At 43.1% G+C, this 26,522-nt stretch overlaps 1 long non-coding RNA gene across 1 annotated transcript; it reads right to left on the reverse strand.

Annotated features, from left to right (window-relative positions):
* Nucleotides 1–5,401: 5,401 nt before the first annotated feature.
* Nucleotides 5,402–24,444, reverse strand: LOC115394270 (uncharacterized). The gene is made up of 3 exons (XR_003932052.1): nt 24,376–24,444; nt 19,519–19,539; nt 5,402–5,412 (listed from the first exon to the last, which is right to left on the reverse strand). It is a non-coding gene; the product is annotated as an uncharacterized LOC115394270 (long non-coding RNA).
* Nucleotides 24,445–26,522: the final 2,078 nt, after the last annotated feature.

Genomic DNA, 26,522 nt, shown 5'->3' on the forward strand with positions numbered 1-26,522 from the left:
AAGGATAGCAAAACGTGGAACGACGTGCCTTGTGGGGACCTTTTTCCGGTCCTAAGTAGGAGAAACAGTGTTTTCTTGACCATGTTGTTGTTACTGAAAAAAGTAAAAGTGCAAAAACATTTCTTTAGGGTTAGGCTTTGTTGTGGTGTGGGTTAGGGTTAGGGTAAGGGTCAGGGTTAGGGGCTAGACATGAATGGGAGTCAATGGACGGTCCCCACAAGGATAGAAATACAAGACTGTGCGTGTGTGTGTGTGTGTGTGTGTGTGTGTGTGTGTGTGTGTGTGTGTGTGTGTGTGTGTGTGTGTGTGTGTGTCCTCCTCTGCAGTAGCTCCACGTCAGAGCCACTAGATGGCAACCCATCACAACCTATTCTCTCACGCTCCCTCTTTTCTTTCTCTTCCCAAAAGTTGTCCTTTTGGAGCTGTAATCTTAAAAAAAAAAGAAGAAGAAGCAGAAAGAGACAAAAAAAAAAAAAACTCCTTAATTTATATCAACCACCTGGCTCAGACTCCATAAAAGCTTTTAGCAGGCGCTGAGCTGATGTGTCAGGTGGGTGTGGCAGGCTCATCAGGCCTGACATTTAAGTGCAGTAGTGCTCAGAGCAAAAGGGATTGTGGGATATGAGTAGATACAGATGACAAGGCCCCCTGTGAAGATGATTGCAGTGGAGTGACAAGAGGAGACCAAACAACAGATAGAGCAAGGAGAAGGTGTCGGGAGGGGAGAGATGAAAGGCAAACTAAAGAAAAAGAGCTCAGAGAAACAATAACTCAACCCAACAATTACAGCGTTGTCAGAATTTAGATTATCTTTCATGAAGGCACAACTTTAAAAATTTACTGAAGCCGAGAACTTTCCCAGTTCAGCTGTGCATAATGCAAATGATTGAGCGTTGATGTTGGTATTGCATTTATATGTTTTTAAAAACAGTGATTGTAATGGGTAAAACTGGTCTATTGTCATTTTTTATTTACTGAAATAAATTCATAAAATCATGACTTGAAAGCCTAATTTGCACCTGATCATCCTTAAATACCCAAGTATCGAAGTGTTTCTAGGTGAGTTCTAAATGTCATTCTGATGTTCAAACAGGATTTGATTATTTAGCTGTGAAAAAAAAATCCACAACTTTTGAGTTCTGCTTTAAAACCCATAATATGTATGAATGTATCAATGTATGAATTAAAAAAAAGAGAATACTACCTCAAGTTTGTAGAATAATTCGAGACTATTTCATTGAAACCCTGCTTATTATCCTTCTCATTTAAAAATATTTGGATCAAATGGAAAGTCTTTGACAACTATTAAGTTGTGTCATTTCATTTTGTTTTGAATTATATTTGATACAGGTACAGTGCAGGTGTCCTACAATATGCCTCACTTGCGCACAAAAAAAACCTAAAAAACAACCTCTGTATGCAATGAAGAGAGGTTTAAAAATGAATATACTTAGAACTTGTTTGAAGTGTATATCATCAAATGTGGCGTCAAAAGGGAAAAACACAGCGGCGTTCATTCTATTACAAGACGTGTGAAGCAGAAGTCTGAAGAGGTCCTGTCCAGGCTTTATCTATCTACATGTCTTACATCTTTTCAATCCAAATATGACTCTGAGTTTTAAGGTTACAGAAAGACATTTTAAAGATAGTGAATTACCTGTGTGTGTTAACCATTACACACAATTTGAAGTCATGACATCAAGGCAGGCTTTTCATTATCATATTACAACCATAGAACTTTTTTTTTTTTTAATGAAACATTGAGTATTTTGCATAACAATACTATATTACAATATTAGTATCTTGAATATGAAACAAATAACAATAAAATATTAAAAATTCACTGACGACATCTCAAAAGGTCTGTGTTCTCAAGAATGTCCATTTCTATGCTGAATCTCCTTTGATGAATAACGATTAAAGTTAAATTAAATGTTTCTAATACATTTACTGATGGAGCAACACAAAAAAGTGCAGAAATCAAATGGAGGGATATGTCTAATTTAATGCTAATGCTGGAAAATTAAATTATTAAAAAAAAAACATTTCATTTTAGCTGAATAGAGATAATGCCTGACCACTGAATCATCTCCAGTAATTCTGCGCTGATCCTAAAATAAGACGTGAATAAACACAGTATGAACACACTAACTGACTGAAGTGTTGTTGTGTTCTGTAATGATATGTGTTCCTCCTCGCTCCCGTCATAATGCACAAGACAAACGACATACACACTCTGACAGGGATGGAGATCCCACCACCTATGGCACTGGATACCACACACACACACACACACACACACACACACACACACACACACACGCACACACACACACATGCACACACACACGGACACCCTGTGGCACTACAGCTCGACCTGCCACTCGGACATTCACCGAATCAGACAGACAAATCTCTAACAGACGGCTCCTGACAAAGAGATTATCACCGTGACAGGAGAAGTGTGTGCAGCTGTGGGTGGTGGAGTTTATAGCATACGGAAGACAGGGGGTGGGGAGCAAACTCTCCGTACATTCACACATTTGTCTCCTCTCTCGCACCGTAACAGAAAACACAGAGTCCAACTTCTGTCTGTACGAGCCGCACTTGTGTGTTTGACGATCACCATCAGCACCTCTGTGCATCCATCACGGCTGATGAGTCCACTGTCAACACGTAGTCTGAGTATCTTCACCGGGTGTGACTGAGGAGTGGAGGTGAAAGGAAGATGACAGACTACAAAAGAGACACACCGGTGCTATGCAGCTTTTAGGTGTATCAGCTGAGTTCAGATGTTTCAAAACAGTACAGGACATTTCAGTCTTCCTCATAAATCCTCACAGAACAGATGATCCATCTTTTCAGACTGTATTTGGAAACAGTATTCTGGTAAATAGTGAATGGAATTTACTTATATAATACTTTTCCATTGCTTGAGCAGTCCCCAAATCACTTTGCACTGTTAATCACATTCACCCATTCACACGCACACACACACACACATTCACATTCCCGTGGAGGCGTCTGCCCTGCGAAGCACTCAGTCCATCTACTGGGAGCAGTTCAGAGGTCCTGCTCAAGGACACTTCAGCGTGGAAGGGGGGGAGATGGGGAATTGAGTCTACAGCCTTCTAACTGAGAGCTGACCACTCGATCACCCCAACTGATGCCTGAGTTACCTGCTGCAGTCTATTCCATGTTACTACAATTACAACCATAACTATAATAATAACTACAACTAAAACTACAACTACAACTATAACTATGTCATGCAGTTTTAAACAAACGCCGCTCTTTAAAACACTGTAAAAGACATTGTTTCTGAAATGCTGTGCAGTTTGTTTGGGATGTCATAAAATCAGACAAGGAAAAAGTGCTTTAAAACTAATGTTCTACTGCTTGAACTGTCTCAAATCTAAATAAAGGAACTGTGGCTAAAATAGTGATAATTATAGAGAGTGATAATCTCATTTAACTGCATTGTCAAGAACTGGCTTTTTTTCAAAGTCATCCGGACAAAAATACAATGCATACTTTTCATATCAGAAGTAAATAAATATTACACAATAGACATTTGTTCTGTAAAGACATGCAGACATGAAGCAGATGTTTTTCACTAAAAAACACATTTTTTGCGATGATACAATTTACAAAGTGTAAATGTTGCTTTTAATTGTGGACATACTTTAACAGCTTATGATTTTAAAAGTAGCATTGTGCAAATTGTACTTAAGGAGAGTTAAATTACATACTTTATGGGAAGAAAAACCAAACAGCAACATGTGTATTTCTTATTTAAGGCAGGGACAATTTGCAGCATATCTATATAATTAAAAGAAAAAAGAAAAAAATGTGGGGAAATAAATATAACATCATGTGAAACAGACATATATTTGTTCACGTTCAAATATAAGTTTAAAAGGTGGAAGAGTACTGAGTTTGTTTCAGGGAATTATTAAAGTATGTTCACAAACTATTTAAGAAGATGCTGCTGTAATTACAGAAAAGGTACCAGGCTGTCACTGTGACTGACGGACGCAGTTTGATACTTCCTGGCACAGTTTTGAACAAGCCACAAATTGCCGCAATAATGGTGATATAATCATGTAATCCAAACACAAATACATTCACGAGTCAAAGGTGCCCGTGGAGGATAAGTGAAGCTCTGCAGAAAGTCAATTAATCTTTTCAGCGGTCCCCCTTCCCTCCGCCCTGCTTAAAAGCTTCATTTACCTCCTATGGAGAAGAAATAGAAACACCATTAGTGAGATGATGGCAGGACTGGAAAAGGGGAAAGGAGAATCTCACAGTTGGATGAGCTGAAACAGTATAGGCCCCCATTTCCACAAAAAGTGTGTGCACGCAAAAAGGCGAGAGCATCTTCTGCATGGGTGAGCTCAATTAGGTTCTATCTTGATTATCAAAAGGTAGCGGCGTACAACTTTTAAGGCGGAAGTGTGCCTTGAATCCTGGGGACGGCGCAGGGTGGGCTGACCTGCGGAGCGAAGCGAGCAGAGTTGGACTGATCAGATTGGAGAAGTGGCTGAGGGGCTTTTTGGTGCACAGAGGTGCTGTGGAAGGGCGTACATTAGCGGATAAGACCCCAACTATTATTTCCATATCCGGGCTGATGTCTCTTTATGAGTGTGTGTGTATGTGTGTGTGTGTGTGTGTGTGTGTGGCATTGGGACCCCAGCTGGATAAATGATATTCATGTGTGTTTACATGCACGCGTTTGGGTGTGTGAAATGCCAGTGAGCATATATGCGCTGCTTCACTGAGCTCGGCTGGGGACTGGAGCACAATTGGGGGCCTCTCTGTGTGAAAGAGGTCAAAATACACACACACACACACACACACTTGCATATACAGCGGCACAAACACAAATAAGGAAGTTTGGCTGAATAGTCAAGGCTCTGATAATCAAACAGTATGCAAATCAGAAAGTTTCTTCTCCTGCACAGTGACACACAACTCCCATAAGTTGGAGTGCGGAAAACTCAGGGCTACTGATGGCAGAGAAACTACATTACGTATATGTCACAATCTTGCTGCACTGGACCACGCATTTCTTGACATTTATATTCAAGCCACCTGAGTTCACCAGTTTGAAAATTATGCAAGTGGAGGAGGGACATGCTCCCTTCTGTCCCTGCTGATCCTAATTACCGCGGGTCTGATCGCGGGGCAGCAGGGTTTTACTGGGGTTAATAAAGTTGCTGCTAGAAGAAGGTCAAGTTGAATCAGCTGTCAGAGAGGACAGACATACCCAGGGCTGGAGACATGAAGGGGTAACCGTAGGCAGGAGGCCCAGTCTCCATCTTCTTAATTACAAGGAGCTCCCAGTGTTGATCCTGAGGACCAGCGCCAGCCAATAGCACGCATGCCGTTCAATACTTGTTCCATTACATGCTCCATGCAGCTCAGAGTCCTTCAGGGGGTAACCGGCCCCGAGCTGCATCCGCAATCGCCAAGCTAATCACTTACAGAAGACAGCAAAAAGCACCATGGAGTATGTGCGCTTCTGTCTATTTAGATGTAGCACGTCTACATGGTAATGTGTGTTTGTCTGCACGAGTGTGTAAACAAATGCTTTGTCCCTGTTAACTAGGTCCCAGTTGGACCAAACCTATTTGGCTTTGGTCCACTGATGCTGGTGTGTATGCATTTGGGTTTCGGTAATGCCTGTGTGCATATGTGCGCGTGTGTGTGTGTGTGTTGTGGACGCAGCAGCCGGGGGGATAGCATGCTGCTGCTGCTGCTGCGGCTGCTGCTGCTGCTGACACGGGGCCTGCTGCCTGGTGTGCCCCTTTCTGCACCAGCAGAGCTGGCACTGCCTCCTGCCTCTGCCCAGCCGACGCACCGTGCGCCAGCTGGGCGCTACCAGGAGAGGCCCTGCAGAGAGAGGACGCAGGTCAGCTGCGACAGAGGGACAGAGAGAGGGAGAGAGAGAGAGAGAGAGAGAGAGAGAGAGAGAGAGAGAGAGAGGGGGGGGGGGGTAAAGAATGAAAAGCACAAGTTTCGAAACAGGTCTGTAAAGATTTAATTTAAAAAAAATTATGATAATAAAGGATGAGCATCATGCAGAAATGCATCAAATATTCAGGGAGATACAGAAACCTTTGTGGATGTTAAAGGGACTTAAGGCAAGATTTGTGAAAAACTACACATGCATTTCCAGTTTATTCAATGCTAATGGGCCGTGAAGCATTAAAAACCTAATAAACCAATCCGCGTATCTGTGTGTTGCCTTATACAGGCTGTGTGCCACAGAATTGGCTGCAGTTCGGCATCCGAATTTCCCACGCAACCGTAGGGATGTGACGTAAATTGACGTTGTATGCGCGTTGCCGACAGCTCATGAACAAGAAGAACATGGCCGCCGTGGACGCGGACTCAAACACTGCTGGGGCACAAATGGATTCTTCAGCAGCCATCAAGCGACCTGCATTCACTCAAAGCCCACAAAAAAGTGCCACCACGAAGAAAAAAAAGGACTTTATCAGCGTTGTCTTGTGAGTTAAAAAAAAAAAAAAAGTGTTTTTTGCGCGCTCCCGTGCTGCCTTGGCAGTTACCCACAGTGCCTATCGCGGCAGCACTGAGGTAAATTTTGTCAAGTTGCCTTAAGTCCACAAGTATTTCATCACTGGCGCCTTTTTAGTGCAGAAGTAACAAAGCGGATAGAATAGTGCAGGAGTTGAAAGATGAAACACTGCAAGATTATGGATAGAGACTTGGAGACACACATCCACTGACATCTAGCAACTAACAACTAGAGATCCAGAACATAACTAAATGACAATAATATCCCAAAGATGAAAAGTTATCTCACTGCATCTCACTGAAACCACTATCCATGGAAGAGGAACTCAACTTTTGACATAATAAAAAAGAAACCTCTTTAAAAATGACAACTTAAACTAAACTCTGGATATAATTGTGAAAAAAAACAACAACATGGGGCTAAAACCTAGTGTTGCAAATACATAATACTGTGGCACCAGCGCCAGCAACTCGCGATGGAGGCAACGATCGATGAGGGCTGCTGCTCTTTTGCTCAACCAAAGCTTTTATTGTTATAACAACTAAAGCATTCTGGGAGCATGTCACACACACAAAACAATGCCGGCATGCAGGCTGGGTCAGTCGCCCAGCAACCCCCCTGGCTCACGGTCCGACACTTAATAAACATAAAATAACACATAAAGGGGCAAAAGCACACAGAACAAGACTAAAAAGCATAACTAATAATAAAAGGAACCCCAAGAACACATAAAACCCCCCAAAATGATCCCAAAGTCCCAAACAGTTCAACCCATAATGTCTTGCGGCTCCCCGGGGCACAGTCACGTGCGGCAGCGACCCCCAGCAGAACCCCACGGCCGCTACATAGCCCCCACCTAAGGGGTTTAACGTCCCCGAAACCCCACAAAACGGCGGAACGCTGCCCCTGGTCTGCTCCTCGTCAGCTCTGCTCTGCTCTCGCTCAGCGTTGGTCTCCGCTGCGTCCAGTGGCACCCGGGCTGCTCTCCCTCCCAGGGCGAAGGCGAGGCGCGGCCTCCTCGACGCTGAAGCCGCTCTGCCATACCGCTAGCTCCACTCGAGCCAGGCACAGGGCGAACCCTCTCCCTCCGCTGTACTTCGGCAGCTCAGCAGACGCTTTTTGCTCGTTAGTGGCGGGCGGCGGCTCGCTCCTGGGTGCCGGCAACTGGAGGTTAGCTGCCGTCGTGGCCTCCTTCATGCCGGTGGCGTGAGTCTGCTGTGGCGACTCCTTCGCCGTCTGTTGGGGCGACTTATTCGCCGTTGATGTTGATGTGGCCTAAAATTTATGTCACGGTATAATTTGAAACTTACACGGTAGAAGGTATATATCACGGTATAATTTGATATATAAATTTCAGCATAACAGTCTTGTAATGGTTACCATAGCACACGATGAAAGCATGGAAGCAGGAAGTTGTTTTTAAACTATTAACTAACAGAAGTCAAGTTACTTTGAATCCAAACCATATCCAGATTATAGATCAGGGGTCGGCAACTTGATTTGGCGTCTGACTGAGGCACCGGTAGCGTCTATCAGCAGACTACTTTTACGAAGTGTCCCTGAAGGCAGCAGGAGCTGCACGGCTCAGGTTGTTCACTAACGCAGAGGATTTCAAGGTGTTTCACAGGTAATGAAGGAGCTGGATGCTAACAGGTTAATGGACGGTGTCACTTCCTCCGTGAAGCAGCTGCCTCAGGTTCTCAAAATCATCTGGCGGGCCAGACATTGTTCAGCCGGTGGGCCGCCAGTTACAGGTCGCTGTTATAGATGTTGCACCAATGTTTTTCAGCAGCTCTTCCTCTGTCTGTTCACCGCTTGCTGCCATCGCTGTTGTTGTGTACGTCTTCTTCGGGAACCGGGCATCTAAAAAGCACTACTGCCACCTAGAGGACGTAATGTGCTATCGCGGTTGGGCGGTATGACCAAAATCCCTACCGTGGGCCAAATTTATATTGCATACGGTTTATACCGTTTATGCCGCCCACCCCTACTCCAGCTGGTCCTCTCTGCAGCTAGCTCCACCTGAGCTAGGCACGGGGCGAGCTCTCTCTCTCCACCGTACCCAAATGCTCTTCTCTCGGTGGTGGCGCACCACATCCCACTGTGCACCGCCGGTGGTTGGAGGTTACTGTATGAGAGCCACTACAGTGATTGTTTGAAACAGTGGACACCCCCCCCCCCCCCCCATTTTGATTGACACCTCCATATTTTGTTTATATTTTGTTGTTTCGGTTTCTGTATATTTACTTGGTTCGTTGTGAATTGTAAAATTGTGGTTTTAATGCACCTTGTGGCACCACAAAGAAACGGGTTGTGCAGGTAAGTGAGCAGGCACTGTTTGGGGCAGCTACGGCGCCACCAGCAGGGGTCCCTAGAACACACGTTGTTCAGTGTAGCGGAAGCTGGTGTGTTGTAAGCATGGCGATGCTCAGATGTTTCTGTATTCTGTTACAGATGTGATTAAAACAACTCATTTCGAAACCCCCCTGCACGCCTGGACATTTTGAATATGTCTGCAAGGGTGTGCAACAGCTGCAGTGTAGCATTTCTTGTCGGTGGCTCCGACTGCAGCGACGCCTATTTCGCCGTCCGCGGGAATCCACCAGGCCGCTAGATGGCGGCGGGCCCTCGGTGTGGTGAAGCCGTCGGCACCAGCGGGAGCGACCTCAACGATGGCGGACTCCTTTCCTCCTGGAAGTGCTACCAGGGGGCGGCCCAAGCCCATGTCGACAGCTAGCTGCAGTCTCCTCGAGTGTTCTTCCACCTGAAGTCGGGCAGGAGCCATCCCACTTCTGACACCAGTGTGGCGCCGGAGACTCGCAACGGAGGCAACGATCGATGAGGACATACAGGAAGTACAGAACCACGGTTGAAGCCTTTGCACAAGTTATGCAGGAATTCATTAGTTACTAAACTGACTTGTTTTGTTTTGCTCGGCTCCTTTTTGCATTTGTCTACTGATTCTTCTTACAATTGCAGCAACGTTTTAAAATGACTGCTTTGGCAGAATCTACATGCAGGCAATTCCAACTTTTTTTCTTTTTTTTTTTTTTGAGTAATTTCCTTGCTGCTAAACCCATTCAGTCATTACACAGGGATTTTATGACAAAGGTGAATCATCAAGTGATAAAATAGATGATGAAGAGATAAAATAGCCAGGAAAGCATGCAGTTAAAGATAACAGAAGAATGGCACTGAGCAGCTTAATGATCCTTATCTGGGTTTAGGTACCAGCCCCCTTGTCCATTTCGTCACTTCACAAACTAATGAGCTTAAGAAGGTGACAAATAACAGCACAGACATGCCAAAGGTCTCTGACCTCTTTAGGAGAACATCTTTCAAAGCTTTGCAGAGGACTAAACAGAACAAAAACCTCTCAAGGTTTTAAAAACCACAGTCAATAGGCTGCAAAAAGGTTCTTCAGCAAAGTCACATTTTCTGGTTTGTGCCCTACCTAATAAATGTAATAATAGTAATTTTTGTTATGAAATATAGATGCCAAATAGAGAACATATATGCAACACTGCTCAAAGGTTAACAGCTGGTCTCCTACACCTCTTCTGCCACTTTCTCCTGATACACTTCAGCTCAGAGCCACACTGCGCTGGCTCTGACGCTGCCGAGCGGCCGGGCTGCCCCTTAAGCACAAGAATCAGTGGAATCAAATCATTACACTGGTAAGAGCAAACGAACTTCCATACCCTCACCTCCTTCTTCCCCTCCTGCTCCACCGCAGACACTCGCTCAACACCCCACCCCGGGTCCATGCCTTCTCCGAAGCGGCCTCTCTCTCTCTCCCTCCCGCCCCTTTCTCTGCGGGCCTTGGGTCTCTGGCTGGGGCAGGCTGGCACAGCTGTGCCGGGGGCCGTGCTGTCACATGCTGTTAGGGTGACAGCCACTCACACTTCATAATGTCCCTCTCACAGGTCAGCGAGCGACAAGCTGGGTCACCTCGCTCTAGCAGGCAGCCCCAGGGGGAGGCAGAGTGCCCCCCCACCACCGCTACCTCCGCAGTCCCTCTCTCACCCACCACCTCTCCATCAAATCGCACACCTCCCACCCACCCCCCCCACACACAACGCCCGGGAAAATAGACAGGCGGGAGGGGGTGCAGGTGGAGGGAAGAGGTGCTCTCTGTGTGGCCGGGCAGGGGTACAACAATCTCTCCATGGCAGGATGTGCCAGGTCAACATCAGGGTGAGGGTGGGCATGCCACTGCAGCACTTCTTCTGATACAAGACATAGTGGATACTGGGTTACAGTCAGTGTGAGCTGCTTCGATGGTAACAGTGGAACTGGGAAAAAAAACCTGATTATATAGGTGCATCTGAAAAAAATAAAAAGATGAATATCATCAGAAAGCTAATATTTTTTTTTTTGTCTTTCATCTGCATCCATCTGACCTTTCCCCTGACCTTTACCATTACACCAACCATCCCCACGTCTTCCTTCACCACATCCATGAACTGTCTCCCTGCGGTCTTCCTCTCCTCCTGCCTGAGAAGCTTCATCTCCAACATCATTTGTGAAATACCTGTAGATCCAATGTCTCTCCTCATCAAATTATATTTTAAAAAAGTTCTATAAAACCTATGGATTTATAAAGTATTTGAATGTTCTGAAATGCTGCATTCTTGATCTTCATCACTTAAAGTTAATAAATAATAAAAAATCTAATATATATATATATATGTATATATATATGTATATATATATATATATATATATATATATATATATATATATATATATATATATATATATATATAATAAAAAATAATAAAGTATAAAACAAAAACTCAATTCAAGTTTACTAAACCTAAATGATATATTTTCACTGCTTCTAGGAAAAAAAATTAACTTTTCAATTGTAGTTTTCATTTCAATTTCCAGCCTTAAGGCAAATCATACACTGACATTACAATGCAGATACATTTAAATTAAATGGAATGAAATGCATTTTTCAAAAGCTGTATTATGTAGATGTTTTAGAAGCCATGCTGTGATTTGAATGTCTTGTCATCCGGGATGGGGCGAACCTGTGTAATGGCCACAGGAGAGCACCATATGCTCCTGACGTCGGCCATCCAACTGTCATTAATGTGCATTATCTGTGCTCTCAACCCCATTGTCTAATCTGATAGGAATACAAGTGCGGGCAGATGACGTTAGGATCTCCCAGTAATGGGCCTAAACTGACAGTCGGTCTAATTGGTTTGCCATTTTAAACCCAACGCACTGCGTTGAGGGCAACACTATTAAATGTGCCTGTCTCAATGTGTCACCTGAACAAAGTGGCCGGTACCTAATGATTGTTATAGCATTCAGATTAGGCCTACCTTAAATGTAAATGTCCTCTGTCTCCAAAAGTAACAGAGTTAATACAAGTTCAGGGAGGTGAGCAGCATGCAGGATAACTGCACTGCAACCCGGAGATTAACGACGACGCAACGCAGTGTTCACAGAACTGTTTTTCTTCTTTCCGCACTAACAAACGACAAGTTAAGCATGTGAATTTGGGGGCAGATAAGCTAATTGGACGCATTGCCTGGAGTTGGCTTCAGCTGTGAGTGAGAGGCCTCATACCTAATTCCCGTTATTCAAACAGTCACACCCTGAGAGCGCTTAATTCACTGAAGGTGCGCACACACCCACTGAACAATGTGTAGCAATTAATTTCGCTCTCCCTCCCACATCTGGCGCTTCGGCGTGACCCTGCCTCTGCTGCGCCGCGTCGCTCAGGCTAGGCGAGCCTCCACAATTTCACACGTAAAGGACCCCAATGAAACGTGAAAAGAATATGTGGCATTGTTAAATTGCATTAAAGAGTTTAAAACAGTAGATCTGCCCCCCGCCCCCTTCCTCTTGTTCAGGAGAAAACAAAGCAGTAAATGTGATCAAATGCTCAGTGATGAGACGTGACATAGTGTAATACGTTCAGAGGATGCAATTTCACAAAGGGGAACATTCCATCACGAGGGCCTCTCCAATCATGATAAACACCTCAGAGAGAAAGAGACGAACTTGAAGCCATGACAGGAGTCACGCTACAGGGTCTCTCAGGACTCTGGGTCATGCATTCATTTGATCTATTTGTTTGGAACTTTATGTATTCATAGTAGCCCTAAGTGGTTAAGAAATTAATCAAAAATATAGAAAAACGTCAGATTTTGGAGAGTTTTAGGCTGTTGGAATTGGCTGTGTTCATGGTACTCTGCAGAGTTTGTTACTTCATATCTTTGAAAGAAAGAGTTTCACATTTCATCCCAAACTCAGTTTGCATTACTGTGAACAATGGACAGGTCGCAAAATATTTTGTTTTAACATTTATTTAGTTGAAATACTCTCCTTAAAGGTGCATTAAAGGTGTAATACAGGATTTTCTATTTGCTTTGAGTTCCAGGTGGATCATCAAAATAACTGGTGGGTCTGTTTGTCAACCATTCTGACGATCTGCTTTCGTCAAGCCGTTGTGTGCTTCCTCCCAAGCACATTCTACGTATTGCGCATGCGCATTCAGAGTGTTTATGTAGCCGGTGAGCTTCGGTTTCAGCCAGTACTTACCGATGGCGAGTCTGACATAATGAAACTGTAACTGTTTTGGAAAATAAGCTTTATGAGCGAGGCCGATCGCAGAAACTGTAAACAGAGCCGTGCACGCCCGGAGAAGATGGGTCGCGCTCGCACGCTTCCGCCATTGATAGGCGTTTCCTGGGAGAAGCAGGAGAGCACTGCGGATGGTCTGGCGCATGCGCGTTTTTCAAAAAGTGAGTAACAGACGTTTGGCTTCGTCTTTTTGAGAAAATCCTGTATTACACCTTTAAGGAGTTTCCACGTTTTATGCGAAACAACGGCCCCTGCAGGCCTTGGGTGTAACTGCAGCTTAGTGAAACGCACCTGCCTGTGGCTTGCATCCACATACGTGCACGGAAGTGGGGATCTCCTTCCTCGCTCTTTCAGGAGCGCTCGAGTAAAATTTAAGTTTTTTTTGCCTGGTGGGGTCTGTGCTGGAGTTGTGGCAGTGCTAGAAGACGGTATTTTCTTACTTTCTGGAAGATCCATCCTCAATACTGCTCAGTTGTTGCTCGCTAAGCATCTGGCGGAGTAATGGCGGACAAAACGAAACCTTAGCAAATTAGGCCAGCCGGAGCGCACATCACGTCACATCCTCTCAAATTCTCCCCCAAACAATTTAGTGCTGTTAGTGGTACTTACAATGAATATGTCAGGGCACATTGTACACATCGCTGAATATTTGTAACATATTTATGGTGGAAAATAAGTATTTTTAAAGTTAAAAAATTCCTTAATGCACCTTTAAATTTCAGAATGTAAAGATTTTATTTGTTACTGTTTTGATACAATCACATTTTAGTGACACTTTAAAAACTGTTTTTTCAAAACAACATAGGAAAACTGTCATGACATAAAATATCTTTAAAAAGTGACAAGTTACATATTAACACAATGTATCTGTTAATGCAGTGAATCCACCCAGTCTCAGGTGACTATAAGAAAAGGCCAAGAACACCAATCAAGAGGAGAACGGTAGGGAGAGAGCAAACCTGCAGGAGAACCTGGAAAAAGTCAGAAGGAGAACACTGAAGCTCCGCACAGAAATGCTCCCAACCCAGATACCAGAACCCTAACCACAATGCCACTGTGTGATCACATATCAACTTCACAAACTGGGACTTAAGTAAAGTACTTACAAACACACACACACACACACACACACAAAGACACATTTTTAAAACCTCCAAATCTGTCTCTTTTTGTACAACTCAAAAGGAAGACACGTCCTTTCATGTTCACTGTGTTGAACTCTATCTGCGACTTCTGGCAACACAGAGATAACAAGCAAGCAAAGGCTGAATTAAAACCATTCAACTATCAAGCCACATTCAAGTATCAATTAAAGGACTAGTATATTGGGGAAACTATAGTATTGTCAAACATAATATGAAAACATTTAAGAGAATAACTTTCTAAATAACTGGAAGGTGGAAAGAGTCCCACTTCCAAATTAGAAAAAATGCATGTGAATACGACCAAACTGGGTGGTTCCCACTCTGAAAATGTAAAGTTTTTGATCTTACATTACCCAATGTGACAGCTGTTTTTGGATAAAGTTAAAAAAAACATACATGCTCTGTGCACAAATAAACCCTCACTCTTTAGTGACTTGCCATTTGTGACTAGAAAGCTAAAGCAATGGTTTCAGTGAGTACAACGTTTATGTTCATGGCAGAAATCACAATACTGGCTCTACAGCAAACGTGAATGAATATAGTATGAAAATAAATCATGGCTCCTGAACTTTTGCGCATGTTGGCTGACAAGCTGGCTTTTCACTGTTCAGGATCCTGAAAGCTGTAATAAAACTGGCACAGCTGGAGGCAACAAGATTACTGTCACTGTTTTAGACTGGGAATTGGGGATTTAACTGGTATCAATTTCAGATCCTAAGTTCTGCATTTCTTACACTCCAGAATGTAGGCTCTAAACTTTTATAGCAGCTCTTTCATTGCACCAAACTTCGGGACATAAAGTGACCTTTGGCGACGCCAACAGGCCAATAATAATGTGACAGAGTTCAGATGAAAGTGTGATTTAGATGCAGGTATGGTGGCTGAAATTATGCATTTTTTCCCAAAGGACATATTTCTTGGAAACTTCCGCAAGTAATATTGAAGGCAGACTAACAAATCAAGATTCCATAATTTTACAACATGATTAATTTCTGCGTGATTCAGCACCAATTCCACCATTTTTTTTTCTTCAATGCTGGACTGCAAACAATCAGGTATCAGTTTCACATGTTTTCTATTTTTAGAGAACTGCCAGCAAATACTGAGAACACAATCAAGAAATTAATTTCAGTTTCCAGGTAAAGTTGCTGAAATTACATGAATCCATAAAAATCTAATGAGCTTTTTAAAAATATTTTTAAAATACTTCAGAATTAAAAGTGGCACTCAAGAATCAAAACAAAATTAAGAGTTAATCATAAAGGTAATTTTTGCATCCATAAATACAACAGCGAAATCTTTCTTCACATTTTTTTTTCATGTTCACTGTTTTTCCTTTATTTTCCCCCCAAAAACACCATCTCCCCCTATCCTCCCCAGCTGCATCACCTCTCTGTCTCTCTCTCTCTGATTCTCCCCCTCTCTGTGTGCCACTGTGCCAGTCACCCTGCTCTAGGGCTCTGGAGATATTTCAAACATAACTGGGAAATCAATCTTACAGCAAACTGAAGGAAAACATCGAATGTCATTGAGCAATAAGTATGAAGCCTGTCAGAGGTGGAGCTGAGAGCCCGGCCTGCGGCGAGTGAGGCCTGCCAGAGTCCCAGTGAGAGGCCTCGTCAGCTGGGCCCCCTGCTTCTCCGCTAGCACGAGCCGCACACGGGCACACACGCACGCACGCAGACACACACACACACACACACACACACACACGCGCACAGCGACTCTTCTCCAACAGTGACAATACAATGCAGTTCATGCTGCTACATACTTTTATGGTTCACACTACTTCCACCTGTTTACTCTCTCTGTGTCAATCGAAGATTTTGAAAAGATGCTCCAAATACACACACACACACACACACACACGCACACAATTCTGCCTTGACACACAATTCTCAAAATCAGCCCACAAAGCTACATAAATATCAGACTAACAATCAGAGCAGCAATTGCCAATTACCGTCACAGTTTCAAGGTTACACACGTCATTTCAGTTTGTGAAGCGCCGCTTTGGCTCAGTGGGTCATCTTCCGTTTGAAAGGTTCGATTACCCAAGTGTCCTTGAGCAAAACACAGAACCTCAGATTTCTACCAGAGGAAGGTACACACCTTGCATAGTGCATGTGCAAAGTGCTTAAAGACTGCTGAAGTCGTGATACAGCCAAGCTACATTTGCCATATGGTTTCACAGATAACTTCAAAATGCATAAAGACCCTCAAAATGCCATAAAGACTTTTTCGGGCAGAGGGAAAATTTAGCTCTTTCTGAGCTTACAATGAAAAATATATATATATATATATATATATATATATTTGAATGAAATAAAAAAGATTTTTAGTTTTATAAAACATGTTTTTGTGATCCTGATATTAAAGTTTAAGGCCATCTCTCACATGACAGTGAAAAAAAAAAAAGAAGAAGCATATGCTCTGAAAGTGCATGTCCCTGAGCGCACGGTTTAGGCTTATCATTTACATCTGACAGGCAGCTACAGGAGGACAGAAATGGAAAACATGAGAGGGAGATGGATTTCAGAAGGCAGGAGGGGAGAAGGGCAGGAGAAAGGGAGAGACCGGGCCAGACAGACAAGTGAAGGGAAGCAGAAGTTGATGAAACAAGATGTCACCATTGATGGGTCATTACACCCAAGTAAGCATGGGACACTTGCTGGGCCTATGCTGACCCCCCTCGCCTCCTCTCTCTTCATTTCTCCCGTGCAGACAATAACCGCATTCTCGGTTTCTCACCAACACCGGAGAGGCTCGGTGGTGATTATCCTCATGTTAAAACATATCACTGCAGTTCAGCGTGGCGGCACTCTTAATTGGCCTTTTTACATCTGCATACGCATGTGTTTACATCTCCAGGTCAATTGAATTAGGCCTTATAATGAGCCTGAGCACTGAACGTCTGAGGTGGCTGAGCACACTGGGGCATAAACTGGCACAAATCAGGTGAATCCAGTTAGGAGAGTTTACACTTAACATCACATGCATCCAGTCTATGTCTCTCACAGCCTCTTGCTGCATCCATCCTTTTTGCTCATTATCTTGACTCCGAGCTGCATGGAGATCAGGGCCGCGGCGTCTATGATGCCAGATCAACGGGTCGAGGATACAAGGTCAAAAAGCGACACTAATCTACAAATCCCAAATGTGAGAGTTTAATAGTAAAGCTCAACCATTATTTGGTTTAAGCTTACTCATTATGTAGAATCCCGATCACACAGCCACTGACTACATCCCACCGATAAGCCTGTTTAGACTTCAAGATGCAGAAAGTGAGACGCTGATGGAAAGAACAACTTTAGAAGCAATTATTTAGAAATATGCCTGGATTTGGGGCTGAGCGGGGGTGTCGGGGTCGGGGTGGGAATTAGTGATTCGCCAGCGATTTAGAGCAATAATCAAATGTTTCTGCTGATGGACAGAGGACAATGAAGTGCTGTGATATGAAAATGACAAAGTGGAAGAATGATTGTTGAGCTGCTCAGTGGCAGGGAACAGAGACTCCATCAGTGAAGCAGCAGCACATAAAAAGAGAGAATGGCTGAAGCATTAGACATGCACGATTTTATGTACATTCACCTTTCATCAGGATGTCTTCCTACCCAAGTGTACAACCCCAAAACGATAACCAATTTCAAACTGCTCAATTTGAATAATTACTATACATCAAAAAGTGGAAAAAAAACCCCCAATATGTTCAAAAAATTTCCAACCAAGGCTTCTCAATCTCCATAATAACTTCAAAAAAATTATTAAAAAAACCACCAAACTGATGTAGCCAGTGTCAGAAAAGAGTTTGAGGCGTCACACATGAAGAGGGGGGAGCTGCCCAGAGGGACGCACAACTGCCTCCATGTGTGCATTTAGACTAGTGAGTGGAACTAAAACCTGGCCTGCGAACCAACACGCTCAGCTCCACTGGGACACACATAAGCGACAATAACAACCGAATTAACCATGCACATGCAGGCGTCAGCGTGCCGAGCTAATGCTGGTTAGCTGTCGGCGGCCTCGGGTCCACTCTGGTCCAGTGATTCGAAGGACTACGATGGAGCGTCACGCGTTCAGGACCCCGCACTGTGAAATGAGACGGGGGTGTGAAGGTGGAAAACCCAAATAGGCATGAGGCTGGATGGAACACGGTTCTGTATCACGCTTTCTCGCCTGTCTCATGCCCACGCCTAAACACTGTCAACCCCGATAAAGGAGAAAACTGTACACGATCGCAGGCGTCTAGATTTCTTTGTTGTGACTAATGTGCCATCTTTTACTCTGGCTTGTTGGAGTCATCCGTGAGCTGAGTTATTAAAACTCAAAATAAATTCAGTTTAAAACACAGGGAGAAACTTTTTTTCTAACTTTTGTACACGTTGTTTTAACACCAAGAAAGCAAAGGTCAAGCAAAAGTAAATCCTATGTTACAGACAACCCCCTAACAATGGTGCTGCACTAACTGAGCTTTTTGTTCTTTCCTTTTGTTGTTTTCACTTCTCTTTGACAGACTGCAGCTGAGGATTGCATCGCGATACTTTTTCATATGATTTCCATCCATCTGAAATCCTCTTTTGACCTTTGACAGGCTGCTGCCTTCATGCTGACAGCTCTAATAGCATTCCATCCATCCACACACACACACACAGACACACACACACACACACACACACACACACACATACACACCCGTGCACGTGCACGTGCCCACATACACACACACATCCTCTGAGACGAAGCTGCACCCTTTCTTATGGCATCCCTCTAACGCTGAGAAATTAATTCTTCCTTCTCCCTCACGTGTGCAGAACAAAGGTCATACATGCATTAATGCAGTGACACACACACACACAAACACACACACAGACACACAGATATGAACAAAGTAACAAAACCCATCGGGAAAAATAATGCACATCGTAAAAAACAAGCAACACACACACACACACACACACACACACACACACACACACACACACACTGAAGAATCTCTTATTTACCTGAACCTTCAGGGCCCTGGTTGTCTTGGTGGCATCTGAAGGGTGACCCTCCAATGTAAGCATCCATGACCACAAACACACACACACACAAACACACACACAGACCCGGCAGAAACAGTCAACATGGGCTGAAGGGAGATGCTCTCCACCACTCTCACCACACCAGGCCTAGTTATACTCTGCCTGTGTGAGGTACACTGATTACTGATATTACACACACACAAACACACACACACACTACCTTCACTGCAGGGTATGAGTAAACTCACCATGCAGAAGCAGGTCGCTGCATTAAACACAAGCATATGCTAGCAAGGAGTCTTACTATGATCTTGCACACTGCACTCCACTAGACTGGGCTTCAGCACGCTACACTAGTCTGTATTCCACTGCATTACATTGGGAGGCTAGCGCAGTGTAACAAGTGTGGGGCCCTCTGCTAGCAGGTTGCTAGGCTAGGCTAAAGCAAATCAGGGCCTCCTGCAGTCATTGGTGTGAGAGCCCATTTTCACAGTTCACACCCGACCTGCTAATGGCTGATCATTCATTCACGCTCTCCGTTGATTGCGCAGGCAGGGGGTTGGCCAATCGTACACTTCCCTAATGTACCGTACATAGTGAGGATAATCGGTGGGAGCAATAAGCATGCAAATGTTCTTTTGGCCATGAAAACTAATGTCTGGTAATCAGGGAATACTTCAGAGATGGACTTGGTGGTGTGTAGTTGGGACAGTAAACTTCACCGGGACATAAGACTTTTACAGAGTGTGTAATCAAGAGATGGACAAGCCTGAGAAATGTAAGTGTGTATTCCATCATTATACTGAAGGAAAGGCTAATGTGTCATCCTTCCTCCGTGTTTCTATGAAAACAGTGAACCTTACAAAACACAAAAATGCTGATACAGATGCAGCCCACTGACAGAAACTGCCCATTTTTGCAAGCTATCTAAATGTTTACAGTCACTGATGAATTATATTAACTTGAAGTGAATATCGAATATAAGTAGGGATGTGCGATACCACTTTTTTTCAGACCGATACCAAGTACGAGTACTTCATCTTCAGTACTCACCGATACCGATACTTGCATACCGATACTTTATATACATAAAATGTAAAATAATGCAATGAGATTATTTTTGAAAATGAATTTTATTTCCAATAAAAAGGCAGCCCAGCCACTACGTTTAAGTCCAAAATAATAGTCTGAAAAATAAAACAAGCAACTCTGAGTTTGCACTTATTTAAATGAAATTAAGTGCAAGATAAAACAATTTCTCTGAGTTTTACACTTTACATAAACTAAGGTTTTTAAATGTACTAATTTTAATGATTTTTTTATGAACTAAAGTAAAAGATAGAAAAACCCCTGAGTTTAAAGAGTTGCTCGTGTTATTTGTGCGGCTTTCGGATCTCTGCTCTTCAGTTTCTCGGTCTTCTGCAGAGTTTGCCGTCGAGTTGCTGCCGGAGTTTTCTTTTTTCCAGCACAACAGCGTCAGACTCTCGTCCACAAGCTTCGCCCTGAGGTGTTTAAACAAATTACTAGTGGTAAATGAACAACATCGCGCACCTCCTTTAGCAATTTTAGCATTGCAGAGTTAGCATTCTGCAAAGCTCGGCTCGTTTTCACTTATATAAAAGAATTTCCACACCGGCGGAGTTTTGGTGAGACGAGCAGCCGTTCTGGATTCATCCTGTCGTCTCTGCTCTGGATGAGACTCATGGAGAAGTCAGCCCGCTGCAGTGTAGCCCTGCGCCTGTCAGCGCTCCAGAGAGGAGCTTCTTCCTCTTTCATGTTTGTCGGCAGCTTGCATCCCATCTGGTTGCACTACCGCCAACTGCTGGTGAGGAGGGCTTACTACGCGTGGGGTTTTCTTGCCGTGAGTATCGGCGGCTGGCATCGGTAGCCTTCACGAGTACCCGATACCTTGAAATAAGGCCAGGATCGGCCCGATACCGATACCTGGTATCGGTACTCGCACATCCCTAAATATAAGCACAAACTTTTGAAACTGCCATACGTGCAGAAAGTTATTTCTTGGATGGAGATAAAAGGTCAAGACAAATATCCTGAAAACTTTTGCATGACCTTTCCATTATTTTTGCAGTCTTCAGTGCTGCTGTTGAGATCAGTGAAACAGCCACACAGTAGAAGGTGTAGCGGTTCACGGTTCACGTTTGTCTCAGGATAACCTGGTTTCCTTCAGTTAAAAATAACATGTAGATTATTTGAGATTAATCGGTGGCTCTGAAATTGCCTGCAGAACTGGTGACGTGTCCAGGATGTTTTCTGCCTTCACCCATCATCAGCTGGGATCAGCTCCAGTCCTCCATCACCCTAAGTTGGATAAAGCAGTAGAAAAGATGGATGGATGGATGGATGGATGGATGGATGGATGGATGGATATTGCAATGCTAACAGTAGTTTTTTGACATAGATAAAATGTGATAAACAAAGTATTGTCAGTGACTGTGAAATCCACTGATTGTTTTGCCAATAACTGTGTGATAGTAGCCTGGTGCTTTAACTTTCAGCTTCAGGCTCAGTTATGCATGAAGCACAAGCTTCTATTGTGGAACAACTGTGTTGTCGGTCTGTTGATTCCACATGTAGAATTTAAACTCGATCCACCTTAGATTACTATAAACTCCTCCTATCGTTGTTAAGCAGAATTCACCAAGTGTTGAATCATTCAAGTACTGATGGGGGACTTGAGCTGGGTTTAGACCATCATGATACAGATTAGTTTCACCTTACTGATGATGTGTTGTTGCAACAGTAAACCTCATTTCTTTATTATAATGTTAACTTATATTTGATACAGTGTCAGTGGAATCAATGAAAGATGATTCAGACTTGCAGTCCGAGTGGTTCAAAAATTATCACTGGTTTTTCCTTAATCTCCATCACAAGAAGAAACAATGGAGTGCAAAGTACTGAGGCTTTCCACGTATATCAGGACTACCTGAAACATGCAGCCACTCTCTACAACTCTTTATCCAACTCAGCGTTAAGAGGTGCTGGAGTCCTTCTAGGCCGGGATCAACCCACAGCTCTTCTTCAGGCAAACACAATGTGACATTCACACCTAGGGACAATTTAGAGTTCCCAGTTGGTCTCAGTGGCATCTTCTTGTACTGAGATGAAGCCACAGTACAATCAGAACTTTACGTATGCTCAGCGATAACATGCAAACCCTATGAATGAATTTTTCTTCTTGAAAATCTGTACTCTGAAATCCGTTTTCTGCAGGGAAAATAACCCAGCCTGACCTACGACAAAGAGCATGGTTATGTTGCTGATTAGTTAATGTAGTGTCTCGGGAACTAAGTCCTACAGAAGAAAGAAGCCTTGCAATTTCAAAAGTCTAGATTTCATTGGGCAGCTTGTCTGAGGCAGGATGGGGGACTTCAAGAGCGAAAACTCATTTCACTCCCTAATAATTAACATTAGTATACTTCGACAAATACTCCACACGTTTCGCAGTGCGCCCGCTCTCACTGTATTTAGAAAGCCTAATTGACGTTAAGCTTGTATCAGTTTAGCATTTTCTGCGTCAGCAAAGAGCTGTGAGGCATGCTGATGTGAAACATGTTGCATCTGCCTCCCTCACAGGTTTTTCACAGTGCATTAGGAGAACCTTGTTGAATTAGTCTTAAAGATCAGACTGCATTTTCTGTGTGACTACACATCCTTACCCTGTGGACGAGCTCCGCTCTGCTCCTCTGTCCATCTGGATATCCCAGCTCATCCCGGAAAGTCCAGTTCTGCCAAACATGACAAACTTCCTCAACTAGATTGGATTATAGCATGAGAGGGAGCGTGCAGCCACAGCCTCTGACTTCAATGTTCTCCAGGCTAAAAAAGAGAGTGATAGAGTTAGAGCCAAGGAAGCATAATTAATGTTCTTAATTGGGCCTTTCCTTACAGTGGAGACTGATAGTCCACTCATAGCCAGCCATGGCTCCAGGGCCACTGCCATGCGCTGTTCATGACGTGAGTCCTGTGCTTGTCGGATCTCATACAGTTGCTGGCCTTTTTCTTCACAATAATACAACACAGCCATTTGTGGGCAGTGAGGAAGAAACACTCAAACACTTATACACACACATCCTATGCCTCATACTTGTGAAGCAGGTACCGAAGCACCTCAGCCCCTCTTTACTCCGGCCGAGTGGTGACTTGAGTCATAACAAGTTCCATCTGTATCCCGTCTGATTGAGCTTTTTGTTCCCCCGCAAAATTTACTTAACCCCCAGAAGCCGCTCTCCTCCAGTGGTCTTACTCACAAGCGCTCGCCGCCTCCCTCTGACCCATGGCTTAGTAACATCGAGTGGGCATTGAGGTGTAAATCCGCTGCTCTTAAAGATCCCTGCTGCAGTCAAGTCAGGTGTGACACACAAAACTGTTGGCAAGGGGGGGGATTGTTCAGTCTATGCATTTGCTGTTAGAGAGTGTGTCCGCAAAAGCGCAAACAATAGAATAGAAATGGTTTTATGTGGTTAAAACACATCAATCTCAGCCTTGTATTTTAAATGGGCCCTTTGTTGCATGTCATACAACTCTTCATCCCTCCTGAGATTACTGATAATACTCATGTTTTTAAGATAAATGGCAAAATTTATTAAGAAGGTTTAAAGCGAAAAAATGTACTTTAATATCTATGGTCTGCTTAATGTGGGCGTTGCATAAAACAAGCTACGTTCCACGCTGTTGTTGAATTGGATAAACTGGATCAATGTTTTTTGAGGGGGGTTTCGCCCCCCTTGGGTGAGGGGAGGGATGTTATCCGGTGTAAAATAAATTGGATTTCAATAAGCTGAAGTACTAGGGTAGTTCAAAAAATATCTTTCACATTTTTTTAAAGACTTAAATAAACAAACTAAAAAACGGCTTTAAAATTATCTGAATGCTTTGCATTTAAAAATTCTCTGAATGTAGATTTTTTTTTTTTTCTTGCTAGATTTCATTTTCTCATCCATCTATTCACTTTCACTGCTTAATCTTCTGCAGGGATGCACTATACAGAGGCGTCGATACACACACACACACACACACACACACACACACACACACACACACACACACACACACACATTCACAATCACACTTAGGGGCAGTTTAGGGTCACCACTTCACCTCAGCTGCATGTTGCTGAACTGTGGGAGGAAACCAGAGTACCTGGGAAGAAACCCGGGCACACACAGAGAGAACCACACAAGTATTTGAACCCAGACCTCCTCTCCGTGAGAGCGCCAACCACTGCCCCACCGTGCAGCCCCATGTTCTTAATGATTTAACATTATTATGAGTCTAGGAGACTCAGGAGAGACTGTGTAGATTAGAAATGCATTTTTTCAATTGAACTCTCACTTTCATTAGTTTTATATATATATATATATATATATATATATATATATATATATATATATATATATATATACATATATATATATATATATATATATATATATATATATATATATATATATATATATATATATATATATATATATATATATATGCACAGTGTTGATTTAGTGTTGATTTAGTGTTTTTTTTTTTTTCCATATTTCAAAGTTGGATTTAAAATATACTCTAACAGAGCAGATGAGCAAACATAATATATCCTACAGGAAGTGTTTAGAAGAACTAATGTGCATTTTCGTAATTTTACTGATCCCTGAGGTGATACAGAATGAACATAGCACACAATGCATAGCACCAATATCCAATTCTGTAACTGGCAATAATCTGTCATTCCAAACGGAAGCAAACAAGACGAAATGCTGAATTCATGAACTATGATAAAAATCCTGATGAAAGGTTGAAAAGGCTTTGTAAATAAGGAAAGCTTTTAATTCAGTCAGTATCTTTAATTTGGAATTGTAAATCTTATTGTTCACTTGTGTTTTGGTGGTTCCGTTTGACCAGCAGGGGTCAGTAGTGCACCACTCTCACAGTTTCTCCTCAGTCAGCCTGCTGTACTGAAGACAATATCTTTCCCTGTCGACACTAATTATATATTTTCAAAAAAATAATTAAAAAAATACATCTTCTTTTCATCTTTACATGTTTGCCTGTTTTCAGTTAGGCAGACAAATTAGACACATATAAGTCATTATTTCCATGGTTCAACCTCAGTTAAAATGTGGATTTTTTTTTTTTTTTTTGGGTGGGGGGGGGGGTCACTCTCTGCTGGCCAGCTGCTCAGATCATTTGTTTTTTTAAATCATAATGAATATTTGAGACAGGGATATTACTGAGATATATATTTATATATAAAAAAGCAAATACATTATAATTGTTAAATTTAATCATCTCTCTAACTTTTCACCTCAGTGAATTCAGAGATCTCCTCATGTTCGTGGCCTGTATTTAAATTCAGCATTCTTGTTTTGCTTTTAATTAGAGTGACCGTCCAACTATCAGATTGTGTTGTGTTGTGCAGACTGAGCCTGTTTAATAAGGAGTCTTTGTGTCGGGTGCCAGTGAGGAGACCCCATTGAAATAACGATAGAACAAATGCCTTTAAAGTCTTACCTCATACTCAAGTGAATGAAAGCCATGTACTTACATCTGCTCTCAGATTGGTGGAGTGCAGTGCCATTGCATCTTCCCTGGTCAGAGGGACTGGGTGGCAGCTTAGTGTCCAACGCAGAGAGAGACTGACACACTTTCTCCATGTTTTTACCCTGAGGGAGAGAGCTAATTAAGGAGGGACTCTGGTTTTATTTACTGTCAGCTCCTGGCCCCTGGGTGTGTGTGTGTGTGTGTGTGTGTGTGTGTGTGTGTGTGTGTGTGTGTGTGTGTGTGTGTGTGTGTGTGTGTGTGTGTGTGTGTGTGTGCGTGTGTTGGAGTGATTTTGCCCTATCTGAGGCTGTTTTCCGTCACACCAGTTTAGTTTGGCCTTGCCATTTTGCCTACATTCGGCCAGCGGCACAGTGACTGTAGCAGTGCTGACTGTTGTCCATTAGCCGGAGCTTCTTTAAGGAGGATCTCTCCACGGCCATGCAGGGAGGTGCAGGGCATTTCACTGAACGCTGCAGGGACAAATGTAATTACTATGCCCCCAATATGATATAATCACCCATAAACCCATAGAAATGATATGGAGATTAATGTGCTTTCCATTCATCTGAATTCATTTTAAACGCATGCTTGAAGGATCATGTTTCAGTTGAACATGTTTCACACTATTGTTTTAGCTGTTTAACATAT

The sequence above is a fragment of the Salarias fasciatus genome, chromosome 1 (assembly GCF_902148845.1).
Source record: "Salarias fasciatus chromosome 1, fSalaFa1.1, whole genome shotgun sequence".
In the NCBI taxonomy this organism is placed as follows: domain Eukaryota; kingdom Metazoa; phylum Chordata; class Actinopteri; order Blenniiformes; family Blenniidae; genus Salarias; species Salarias fasciatus.